Here is a 14,247-nt window from a genome sequence, read left to right as displayed (position 1 = left end):
AGCAAAAAATATTCTTAGAGCGGAGAATAAGACCAGTGAAATTAAGTGAATTTATACGCGTACTTGTTATGATCATAAGAGTGTTGTCGATACCATTTTTAAACTAAAACAAGAATCTTTTTCTTTCTTCTGAATATTATTCTTGAAAATGACAGAAATAAACGTGTTAGCGTAATCATCCGCGACGATAGTGTGGATACAGACAACATTGTATCGGTTAACAAAACAAACCACTTGAATAGGAAAGTAAATGAGCTCCAGTATCCTTTATTATTTTCCCACTTGACGAATTAAAACCACATACACATTCCTTAATTGTAAGGATAATAATGATAAAGCGAGGGAAGAGGGCATAGTAACAGAATAAGGATTCATTGCTCAACCAAAGTAGTCAACCAAAAAACGCGAAGAAAAAAGTGAGATCAAATGATCTTTTGGAAACTATTGCTTATCAGCGTCATTCATTCTTTCTGATGATTTGAACAAGATTAGATAACGTTCCCAAAAACATAAATGCATGCAATAACCGAACCCATGAAAACGGAAACGGTATGTAGTTACCAAAGAAAGGCGTAATTCAAATGTAAAAGAAATCAGTTTTAAACACAGTTCTAAAATGTTTTACAGTGACATCTAGTCGAAATTTTGCGAAAAAGGCAATCCAAAACACAATCCCACCGTTCTTAGCTAGTATTCGAACCGAAGTGCGCTTCGATGTTTTGCTATCAGTGTTGGCAAGATAGCGAAAAGTTAATTGATTTTGTTTATTTTCTTAAAAGGTTCTTTACATGCGAAGTTTATTTACTTCACGTACATTGATTCAATTAAAAAATGAAACAGTTGATCCTATTTTAATTTTTTTTTCTATCAATTCATTGAATCGACGGAGCCGGAATATCGTAATTATTTCGTGTTTACAACAATTGGGATATTCGATATACAGGGTTTTCCAACTTTAAATTCCGAAAGTAAATTGAAATAAAACACACTTAGAATTCAAATTTCGCTGAAACTTATATTTCAAATTGAAGTTTGGTTTATGCCATTATGTGTGAAATACAACATCATTCAAATGTCCACCTAGGGCTTCCTCGCACACCTTGATCCGGAACAGGTAATTTTCGATGACTTTTCGGCACATATGGGGCGGTATTTCGGTCATAACTTCACGAATGTTGTCTTTCAAATGTTCAAGAGTTTGCGGAGAGTTGGCATAGACACGGTCTTTCGCATAACCCCACAAAAAAAAAGTCTAGCGGGTTCAAATCGCATGATCTGGACGGCCAATTGGCATCACCAAAACGCGAAATTATGCGTCCCTCAAATTTCGTTCGCAATATGGCCATGCTCGGTCGTGTTGTGTGGCACGTGGCGCCGTCCTGCTGAAACCACATGTCATCCGTATCCATATCTTCAATTTGTGGCAAAAAAAAATCGGTTAACATGCGGCCATAGCGCTCACCATTCATGGATTCATGGATGTAGGTGCAAGTCCAAATGCAAAATTCGCCACAATGATGTGTTTGACAAGCCCAATTGCTGAGCACGCCGTGGAATCGAAACATTCGGGTCATCCTCCACACTGGCAGCAACAGCAGCAATATTTTCGGCCGGACGCACATTACGATGATGCACAGGTTTCACAATATCCGCTACGGATCCAGTTTGTTCGAATTTACGCACTACATTAGCGATTGTGTACTCTGTAGGCCGTCCATGACGACCAAAATCCGTCCGTAATGCTCGAAAAACATTTGCCGGGTTTTCATCATTTTTATAGTATAATTTAACAAAATTAACACGTTGTGCGATGCTAAAACGATCCATATTGTAAAATGGCAGACATTCAACTAACGATATGACGCTTTGGTTGACAGCTATGTCAAACGGTTGTCCGCGCAGGGCTGTATACTTTCGGAAGCCCGAAATGGAAAACCCTGTAGTATAGAATTTCTTTCTTAGGAGAAGAGTGTATGAAATCTTGGTGTCATATATGCTACATAGTTGAACAGTTTATTTTGGCTATTTCCCTTTAAAATGCAATGGAATGAACCACGAATTTTTTTTTTGAAGTTAATAATTTACAATTTTGAAACAATAACGAAAAAAGGTTAATTAGAAGATATTCCGGAATGGTTGGGGTAAAAGCTATAAGGATTTTCAATGAATGATAATAAATATTTCACATTCTAGAGCTCAATATCGATAAATAGCCATGTTTTCAACACTCACTATCTCACTTATCATATCTAGCAGATAACAGTCGAAGTAGTGTTGCATTCAGAATTTTTTTTCCATTTTCACTGTTCCGGCCCGTTTATCGTAAGATGACCAGGCTTCCTATTACTCGCAAATCATCGCTTTCCTGCAATTATATTCGGACGGAGGCATTAAGGCGAAATGTATGGCGGCACAATCTCCACGATAAAACGGTGTGTCAGAGGGGAAAAATTGCTGCGTACGAGAAGACGGTGCATGCTATTGAACGCATACTGGCATACCTGGTTTTAGGCGGAAGCAGTTAATACCTGGAAAAAATTTTGTTCTTAGACAATGTAGTATGAACATAGTACGAAATGTGAAAACCAAAGTATGACCATCTTCAGGATGAGAAACCGTTTGAAAATCACGCTCTGCTGTCAAGTATATCGATTTTACTCTAAATTCTTTTTATTTCTTAATTTGGTTTACATTATAATATAATACTACATTTCAAGTGTTCAACTTAGGGTTCTACATCTTTAAGTTGCAATGTGAAGTTCTGTAATGATTTTTATCATACACATTATCCGATTGTTTCATATTCCTATTGTAAGATTAGCCTAAACTTTGCCAGTTTTTTGTTACCTTTTCTTTTTTTTACCTAAATCTAACTTATAAGATACCCTCCCCAAATTATTTACATTGTCCCAACTTAAACTACTTATCTAACTGGAAATAATTATATCTACCCTAATCCGAAGCCGTTACCTTGAAAGGTAACGACTAGAGAGTCAGGTAGCATAATCATACAGATTTTGTATTATTCCGTGTATTGAGAGAGCGCAACTCTGTTCAAATTTCGTCGGGTATATCGAGTGGGAACTGGAATATTTCACGAAATCACCTGAGATCAGAACGATGTCAAATTCAATTAAGACGATTGTCACGAATGGGGCAATGCGGAAGAGGGATGGTCTGAGAATGATTTCGGTGCAGATGTGCTTCTACATGTAGGTATCTGTTAGTGGTGGACTGCTGAGCTCCGGCACACGGAGAACACGCTTCGAAAAACGAGAAAACGCTTCTTCAAATCGAGAGCCAGTGTGAACTTGAGCTTTCTTCGTAACATAGAAGTCGCGTGAAAAAATTATCTGGATTAACCTCACAAGATGTATGGTTCCAGAATCGCAGACCATGGGGTTTTCATACTTCTCTTCTGAGCAGATGAAGATCGATCTACTGACTAAAACATCGCTAGTGATTTAGTTGAAGTACCTAATCGGTACGATTGGTGTGAAACTTGCAGTTGTTGAAAAGGAGTGTTAAATAATTCATATAACTGCAGTCGACAGTCCAATACTTGGGACAATACTTAGGCTTGATGTAAAATTTACCCGGTTTTCTGATGAAAGAAACGGTAGTTTCTATCCTTTTACCTTCCTGGCATACTTTCCACAGTGTTACGTAGAAGAAGCGACAAATCTGATTAAATGAATTCAATCGCTTCCCTTTATAAGTCGTTTGAACAGTTCAAACTACAAACCGGAACAATATGAAGGAAATCAGTGCAAAAAAAAGAGCTTTAAAACACGATGCTAACGAAATTAAACTGTGTGTTATGATGGATGATTAACCCAACGCAAAAGCTGGCTTATCAGTTTTCTGGTTTTAAATGCCGAGTTGCAAGGTTTTCAATCATTCAAAGATCAAAAAGTATCAAAGTTCGCTAAACAGCAGGCCAAATGTAGTTGTGGACTAAAGAGCGAAAATTTCAAGTACAATGAATCAAAAAGCATACGTCGAAGAGTGCCTACTGACACAATTGGAATTTGGCAGGATTTGGCGTTTGGCCATCACTAAAAGTCTAAAAGACTAAAAGTTCGTTGACGTGTATTTAAAGATAGCATATACTTGTCCAAATCCGAATTTTTTGTATCAGTCGTACAAACAATTTAATCCCTGTTGATTTTTGATTTTATGCTCTTCATTAGATGGCGACCGTATCAATAAAACAGCTATGTTTGATCTCGATGTTTTAATATTTCTGAGAACTTCGGGTATATAAATATGAAACCTGATTTTTTTCGATTATATAAAACACGTTTGTTTATAAAATCTAAATGTTTTGTTTTAATCGAAGTGTTGAACAATGTGTTGGAAAATTATTGTTTCACATCTGGTATATTCAATAATTGAAGATTATGAACTATCTTCTCCATATACTTCGGGCTAAGATTTGAATAAGCAGATCACTGTAATTATGGTTATTTTTACTGATAAGGATTTTTCAAATGAACTCAGAATACAACATTGAGAAAACTACATTTATTGTTGGTGAAAACACATTATTTGACTGAATTGTTATAGTATGTCCACCGCATTTCGGTATCGTCGTTTTTGAAAAGAAAAGTTTAGATTTCCGTATACGATATAATCAATATAGCCGGATTTCGACAATATCTCCTATAAAAAAAGTCACGGGAGAGTTGTGTCCGAGACACGACCGCATAGTTGACGTAGGATTCCGTTAGGCTATCTGTTGATTTTGGATATGTTTGAAGAATTATATCGTTAAACTCTTTGATAATGGTTTGGGATTTGGTGGTCTACTTGCGATATAAAAATGCCCCCGACTTGTATATATTTACAATGCCGATTTCCTTCGGACATCCTGGTTTTGATGTCTCTGTTAGGGAAAACATTTCAGTGGTAACAAAGGCTCCCCCTACTTTCATGTATTTGCAATGTCGATTTCCCCCAGGCAGCTTGGTTTTGATGTCTCTGTTAGGGAACACATTTCGGTAGGAAGAAAAGTTCTCCCTACTTCCATATATTTGAAATGACGATTTCCCCCAGGCAGCTTGGTTTAGATGTCTCTGTTAGTGAACCGCCGCATGTGTCGTCCATTTCGACCAATTGGAAGTGGATATTTCCTTTAGAATAGGGGTTGAGATCTTTCAATTGTTCGATTGTTAGTTTCATGACTTATATTATTTTATTCAATATAAAAAATTGTTACGGAGTGCCGAAATCGATTGACGCAAAAATTTCATCAATCCATCATGGAATGACTGAGCAATAAGCGTTTGAAATTGGACAATTTTCACAATGTGCTCGATTTTCGTTTTTCAATTTGTACCCCAATATGTTCCCGAAAGACGTAATCCTACGTCAAAACCTATTAAACAATTTCATGGAATGATTCTGCTATCACTGATCAGCAAAGCTTCGATTAAGTTTCTATTCAATAAGCAAAACAATCCGTGCGACATCTACCTTTCACTGCTCGAAACATTCACAATTACGTTGCATCGCCTTACAACGTGTTTGAATTCTTTTTATTTAAGCGACAAATTAAATAAAATTGCAATTCAACTCGTTCAAATCAGATGCAATAAATGATCCTCTCTGAAATACGAAAAATAGTGCTATAGACGTATATTCTAACTAGAAACAGATAACACTGTTCATCAACCAGCAAAAGCCGAATAAAGGAAGACCACAAACATTTGTAAATCATTTTTTTGATCAGTCAAAACTACTGTTGTGATACTACGTATCCGTTTCGCATAAAAACACAAGTAATATTAAATCGAGATAGTAATATCACAACCACCATACTCGAGACATTAAACCATGCGGTAAAAAATGATCTTATGATTGAGAACGACGCGCACTGACCACGGTAAAACCAAACCACTCGAATCAATCTCTCTGGCATTTACACAAACGTCGCGGCGTTTCATTCAGTTTTCATTTTCATTCGCAAATACCTCTATTGTCTTCGTCGGCGCGTAAGCTAGAATTAGAACTCTGCTAAGCAAACATACATAATCATCACATCACACACATCACAAGAAACGATAGAATCTGTCCACGCGGAAAGAAGATAAACATATTTATGTACAAGAGGAAATAAAGAAAACTCAGCTGAAACTGAAGCGAAAAACCAAGAGTACCAGTAATTACTATCGATAAATAAGATGAAAATGAGACAAAAGAAAGATAAAATACACACTGTTTTCAGTACTATTTTTTCAACGTCGATTTATATGTAGCTGATTAAACAAAGCTAAATTCAAGAAGAGCTCTTAATGTGTTGTGGGTTGAGAAGCGATTTGAATACAAAAAAGGCAGAGAAATGGGAACGAATGAAAAAAACGAAAGGAACCAAAATCAACTAGTTTGAAATCGAGCAGAAGATGCTAGAGCTGAGCTAATGAGAACCTCCCACTTCTGGAGCCAACTAAAGTAAGAAAGAAAGCGTTTAGGAAGAATACCATTAAAAGTTTTATATCGCATAATAAAAATGTGTTCAATGTATTCATTACTAAACATGGGGGAAACCATTTTTATTATTATCAGAAAAACTAGTGGCTACTAATGACGATTGAAGTGAAGAAAGAGAGCGAAAATGATGAAAAAATATTACTTTACTATTATCGATGAAAAAAAAAGTTCTCATGTTTGATGACAGTTCCTCAATGATTGCGGGTTGATTCTAGACTTGTGGAAGATATATCGTCTGATCGATATATATGTGATGGACAATCTATATCTATATACTAGCTGACCCGGCAAACTTCGTCCCGCCCAAAAATTGTTTTCTGTTATCAATACCTTCAAACATTCACGTTTTCTTACTAAGCGCAAGTTCATAAGTCCAATCGCAGAACTGTTCATTGATTGATCATCTAATCGACCCCGTTGAATTTACCTTTTACTAAAAAAAATTCTAGTACTTCTTCCAAAACTCATCATTAGAATAGCAGATTATTTTCGGACACAGACCCCTCTCTCTTCTTCCCTTTAGAGGGGGGGGGGGGGGGGTGGCGGGAGAGGAGTGTCTATTGACCATAGAAACGTTTCGTGTCCCCTAAAATCTTCACATGCCAAATTTGGCTCCATTTGCTTGATTAGTTTTCGAGTTATGCAGAAATTTGTTTTTCATTTGTATGACAGCCTACCCTAAGAGAGAGAGGAGAAGTATCTAACCACCATAGAAACATTTATTGCACCCTAAAACCTCCAAATTCCTAATTTAGTTTCATTTGCTTGATTAATTCTCGAGTTATGCAGAAATTTGTGTTTCATTTGTATGGCAGCCCCCCCTTGAAGAGGGGGGTGGAGTGTCTTACCACCATAGAAACATTTATTGCACCCTAAAATCTCCAGATGCGACATTTCATTCCATTTGCATGATTAATTCTCTAGTAATGCAGAAATTTTTGTTTCAATTGTATGACAGCCCCCCTTAAAGAGGGTGGAGGGGTCTTAAACTATCACGAAATCGATCGGTTCAGTAGTGTCCGAGTCCATAAGAATCAGACAGACAGACAGATAGAAATCCATTTTACATATATATATATATATATATATATATATATATATATATATATATATATATATATATATATATATATATATATATATATATATATATATATATATATATATATATATATATATATATATATATATATATATATATATAAAAGAAATCCGCTGATGTATTTTCTGATTCAGATGTATTTTCAACCAACACGAATAAACTGTCAGGAGTTCAAGGAAGTGCTACTGAATCATTTTACCGCCGTTTTTGCAACGAAACCACCGTGATGATTACGTATTCCAACTGAAGAACGCATCAGCTCATAAAATTCGAAAGACCTTTACATGGTTTATTGAACTGGGACTAACGTTACGACACATAGTGTATTAATAAATGTATAGAAAAATGATTAACTAAAAAGACCACGTGGCTTAAATATTCATAAAAAAAATCTAATAATAATAGGGGGAGATAGTTTAATTCGTTCGGTGGTTTGAGCATGTCGAAAAAAGAGACTTCTGATTTAGTCTCTATTTCCTCCTTTTCCACATTTAGAAACCACACCGACCCAAACAAAGCTAAATAATTATACTACACATTCCAATGCCGTAGTCGTCAAAACACGAATATTTTATGTGCTTAATGGTCGTTACAATTTACGGGTCGATTCAGGACCACCTTCCCCTACTCATTCTAATACAAAGTAAATGTTTCACAATACGGTAGATGTCGACAATGTACCTTGGTTATTGCGAATTGCACTTATTCTTGTAAATATAGAGTGCTCTCTACCGACGCGTAGCCAAAGCTAAAGTGAGAATTTGATTCTACTGCTCGAACTGCTTGACAACGGTCAACGTGGTTTGACACACACTACAGGTGAGCTAGTTTTTTGATCATACACAAAAATTACTCACCCAGATAGAATAGCGTGCAGAATCACGGTATTTTGTTCGGAAACCCTAAAAAAAATATGAATTTCGTTAATTTTAACCTGTTTTTACGTCTGTTTTTTTCACGAAATTGAACTCAGAGAAAAAACTTACTGAAGAGATTGCCGGGTTTTAATTCTGAAAAAGCGTGAATTTGGCCCAATTAAAATACCGAACAAATATTGTAGATGCTCTAACTGGAAATTAATTAACGTAAAGTTCCATGAACGGTTCAAGTTGATAAGTCGCTTCTGATTTTTCCACTGTGATATGGAAGAGCGAATTAAGGATATAAGAGGAATAGGTACGGACAAATATTAATGATAAGGCTATCGAAAAGTTATCTTCGAATTTAAAAAAAAACATGTCGGATTCGATGTTAAGTGTTAAACAGCGAGTCAATTGGAACACTGAGGTAAAGTGTTCGAATATGATCCGAAGCACGATCATGCGTTGGATCCACATGGTAACGTACAAGTAATTTAATTATAATTTATTAATTTAATTATAATATATAATTTATTAATAATTAAGATTTGTCAGTGTTGCATTTTAAAGAATGGTCATACTTCTTGTTTTTGCATAATTATACTACACATTTAAATGCTGTAGTCGTCAAAAAACGAATATTTTAGGTGCCTAATGGTCGTTACAATTTAAGGGTCGTTTCAGGACCACCTTCTCTTACTCAATTTTTAACAATTTAAAACCGCCTTATAGAGTCTAATAGAGAGTAATTTGTTCAAAACTACGGTAGATGTCGATATTGTACATTGGTTATTGCGAATTGCATTTATTCTCATAAATATAGTTTTCTATCTACCGGTTTTTTTGGGAGATTGGAAGCAACCATTTTATGCACCCATCAATGTTTCAATGATGAAGCTATTGTTTGAGAATGCTGTCAACAATGCCGACACTTGGTTTTAGGTCAGCGTATCTGACAGCAGAAGACACAACGTTGATATTTGATTGAAAGCATTACATAGAGCATAGAAATCAAACTTTTCATTGTAAATATACAGATAGAATGCAGGGCTATGGAGTAGAAGTTTTAAGGAATTTCATTGCATTAGAAGTCGGAGTCGGACAAATTTTACCGACACCGACTCCGACTTTCGACTCCGACGACTGACCCAATAAAAAATATTTACCGCATTATACAAAATTTTATTTCATGTTACTTTGCAAAATCACCGTAGAACAGCAAGATTATCCACTTAAACGATACGTTCAATCAGGGGCCGCCAGATTAATTTTGGAGACAGCAAGAAAAGATAATATCATAATTCAGCTTACGGACAATGTCGGAAAATATGAATTTTTTAATTTTTTCAATTTGGAGACATTTTTCCATTTGCCAACACGCACCCTGTCGAAAGTAAAAAAAACTAGAAGTGGGTTATATCTGTGATACAATTGCAAGGTGAACGTAGGACTACCGTTGTCTTAGCATTCAATAAGTAACAAACATATAGCTCTAAGACATTTTGTCTTTCGAATAAGCTGATTATCATACCACTTCATTGACCCGGAAAAGAACTATTAACGCTCAAAAGATGAATCGATTCCTTCTCAGGAATACCAAGTGCCAATAACATTGCAACACGACAACGCTCGTCAACATCCTTCGCGTACAAATGAAGAGGCTCTGTGAAATCCGAAGTTAGAATCAATTCCACCAAGTTGGTTCAACGGACACATTAATTAGCGAAATTACCGTATTTGGTCCGATGAATAGATTCCGAAAAAATATACCATTCGGTGCAGTCTGTGGTGGATTAGTTGGCTCGTACTTCTTTAAAGATGAACATGATAACAACGTAACTGTCAATGGTGATCGCTATCGTGCAAGGACTTCCAATTTTGTATTGCCCAAACATACGAGTTAGATCTGATTGACATGTGATTTCAACAAAACGATACCACGACACGAAACGACGGACATCTCTCGTTTTGGACCAGTGAATTGGCGGTCTAAATTGTACGATTCGACACGTTGAACTATTTTTGTGAGGGTATATCAAATCTCTTGTTTATGCCGATAATTCAGCATCAATTCAAGCACTAGAAGACAACATCACGCGTGTTATCGGTGAGATCCTAGCCGATATGTTCGAAAAGTAACTCAAGATTGAACTCCACGTATTAGTTATCTAAAACGTAATCGTGGCCAACATTTATATGATTAATCTTTAAAAAATAAATGGAAAGAATTGACTTTCAACTCCCAATAATTTCATTTTTTTACAATTATACTGTTTTTTTCTCTTTAAATTTAAAACTAAACGCATATAAAATCACCCTTTATCTGCTCATCGCAAATTGAAGATAACGTCATCTTGCCTTTGGAAATGTAATTGCGTCGCAAACATAGAGTGCTCTCTACCGACGCATAGTCGAAGCTAAAGTGAAAAATTGATTCTGCTGCTCGAACTGCTCGACAGCGGCAATTTGTCGGTCAATATCAGTGGCCATCTTCTTGTAGTCAGCAGGGTTACACCAGGGGCGGACCGCCACCTCCGCTCCCCTACACTACGACACTGTGTGAAAGCATTTAAGGATTTTTGGGAGTTATTATTTCCATGAAATTCCAACTGTTGGACGAAGAAGCAGGGCTTCCGTTTCGGTGTCATTCGCTCGTCTACTCATATCAGTGTCACTTGTTCACTTTTGTTCTTAGTAATTGACGGAGACTTTTGTTTCGGTGTCATTCGCTTTTTTTTCAAACTTTTCAAACCAGAAAATCTGTAAGTATTTAGAATGAATTCAACAACAAAGCGATTTTTTCTTCAAATTTTGGAGAACTTTATGCGGTCTGAGTACATATTATCTCTAGAAGAAATTAGTTCATCTGCGCTGGAGAATTATTGTGACATTGTATTTTTATTATATTGGACCTATTTGTGTAAAGTGACCAGATGGTCAGAGGTCTAACGCGGGACACAAATAACAAAACGTTATGTATATAGGTTTTGGGAACATATACCATAGTTTAGCGAGTCTGAACTGATATGTATTATTTTTTTCTAAGTATCGGCACTCAGTTGTGATTTTTCGGTGGTTTAGATTTTGTTTGCGCCTGAAAATCACTCGCTCAATCAGAGCATTTACGCCTGGCAAGCACGATTCGAATTCTACAATTTTCTTTGAAAAAGAAATTACGAATATTACCGAATGGAATGCTCGAATTTTTTCTTAAATCTTTCGTTTATTAATCCTAAAACCAAACTTATTCAAGGCTGTTGATTCGCAGCAGCAGCACTGTCAAGCAACTTGATGATTTTTTCATACTGCAAGCTCCACCCCACAGCGAAAGAGTTGGACATTCTGAGGCACTTTGTGTCCGCCAGATATAGCCGATCTGGTATTTACAACATCATATCCTTGCTACTCCTTAAGCCGGGACATCGAAGCAACCGGCCAAACGGTGAAGGAGAATCTGATCAAACTGGACATTTTTATGTGGAAACGTCAGATGAGACCGGCCGTATCTGAGCAGCAAGCAATCACCCAGAAGGAGTAGCTTGAGGTGCTGGTGAAAGTTCCTTTTCCGGCCAAAGAAGTGAAAAACTTTTTTTTCACTGGTGAAAAACTTCTTTCCGTGCTTATAATGAAAGACGAGACGTACTAGAATTTAACGAATGGCAGGGGATCGGGTACTTTACGTTCCCCAGGTAAGCGATGACTTCGAATGTATCATCCACAGTTCATCCACAAGTTCTCGAAGAAGGTCCTTCTCTGACAGATGTGAAGCGAATGTCCAAGCCGCTCTTCTTTCTAATCATATTGTGAACGGGGAGATATATAGTATGAAGAGATTGCCGGAAGTTGCGAAGGTGATGTGGTCTTTATGCCGAACCTGGGATCAGCCCATTATGCCAAAAGATCACTGGAGGATGGTTCGGCTGGAGATAAACATTGTCGCGAAGACCGCCAACCTTCTCAACACTCCCCTGCTGCGACCGTTAAAAACTTTTGGGTGAATGGCCAAAATGGAGAGACAGTCGACCACCAAAGCCACGAAAATGTAAAAAAACACGCCGACATACATCTTTTCATCGACCATGGTTGAGGTTCCGACCAGCTTCCGTAAGACCGCCCAGCGCTTCATTCACGATACTTCATCAAACAACCCTCCCTCTTCCTGTCAAGTATACTCTAGTTTTTCCGTCTTATTTAAAACGTTAAGCTCTGACCGAGCTAGAGAACCAAAGATGATCTTTTCGTTTGACTCGCGTTGGTCCCTGTGGATCAATAGGGGACTTTTATAAAAATCATTTTCCATTTTTGTTGCTGTCGCTTCCAGTTGACACTCTCTAAACAAAAAGCCCACTGTCGGTGCGATGAACCCAGCTCAACGTATTAGTCTTAGGATGTATTAGAAGCGCTCTTGAACAGTCTGCCAAATAAAAGTTTTTTTTTGAGGTTCATCCATTTGAGAAAATGAACATGATTAGATTGTGATATTGAAATATACTGATATAGCGGGTCATTTTCGTCTCTTTTGCCAAACGCGGGACGTTTCGCGGGACGTAATCTTACGCGGGACATTTTGTTGAAATGCGAGACTGTCCCGCGTAACGCGGGACGTCTGGTCACTTTATATTTGTGTAACCTAGATCTTTCAAACGACCACTTCACAAATCGAAGGTTTGCCGGTTACAAACCGTTTCAATAATTAGTTTTATGGATATGGTTTGAAATAAACAAATTGAGTTATCTCAGTTCGGACGGAAGACCAATTTTTGCGGAAGACCTGGGGCGATATTCACACAATCAACGGTTTATTAAGCCAATTATCATTTCTGAGCTCATAAATTAGTTCGCTCATTTTGTTCGAAGTTGCGCAATATATTTTTGCTCATATAATAAATTTCACAACCTCAAGGTAGGTTAAAATGCGCTATATAACAGTATTGTGTGGTTTTAGCTGCTCAGACCCCAGCCATTTTGGATACGATCTAGACAGTCGTAGAGAACACGACATACCTTGTCCGCAGTCCGAATGAGTAGTGATCCCCGATAATCGTTCGATTAATCGATTAATCGAATACTTCCTACAGAAATCGATTATTAATCGAACGAATACTGCACAACCAATAATCGAAGCGAACGAATAATTTACATCGATTAATCGATTCAAACCCAGAGCAAAAAAACCATACAGCCGCTGCAGTTTTATCCTGAAAATCAATAATTATCTTTGACGCTCTTCTAAACTCCTAAAAGAAGCTCAATGCCGTCGATGCGAGATGAGCTTTGTTTACGAGTTTAGGGGAGCGTAAAAGATAATAATTGATTTTCAGGCGTAATGAACACTTTTTTGATTCCAGATGGCTTTCTAACAAATGAGAAATATTTTTTTTTCCCAAAATATATATTTTATTAAGGCACATGTGGCGTTAGCCTGACGGGGCCGGGAGTCCAATATTTTGACAATTTTTGTCTTACAACTATGTTAGTAATATGTAACCGATTACTCGCGGTTGGCTCGAGGTTAGTATTACAAGTGTTCTCATAATTGGTATGTCGCAGTCTTCGATGCTCTGTACGTGTGCCCGACACGGGATACTTCCTATTGGGATGCAGCTGACCATTAATCAGCAACGCCCCCCTAGTCTGTACCCTATATCTAGCGTGGTGCGTCTTTCTCGACTCCAGGAATCCAGGATAGAATGGTCACTAGCCGGCGCAATCATCAGCTCGTGTAGAGTTGTCAGGAGCGGTACAACCTTTGGCTCTTGTTGAATGATCAGTGGACTGCACAACCTTTGGCCC

This window comes from Toxorhynchites rutilus, chromosome 2 (genome assembly GCF_029784135.1).
Source record: "Toxorhynchites rutilus septentrionalis strain SRP chromosome 2, ASM2978413v1, whole genome shotgun sequence".
Lineage (NCBI taxonomy): Eukaryota > Metazoa > Arthropoda > Insecta > Diptera > Culicidae > Toxorhynchites > Toxorhynchites rutilus.
Note: the sequence above shows the minus strand (reverse complement) of the source record.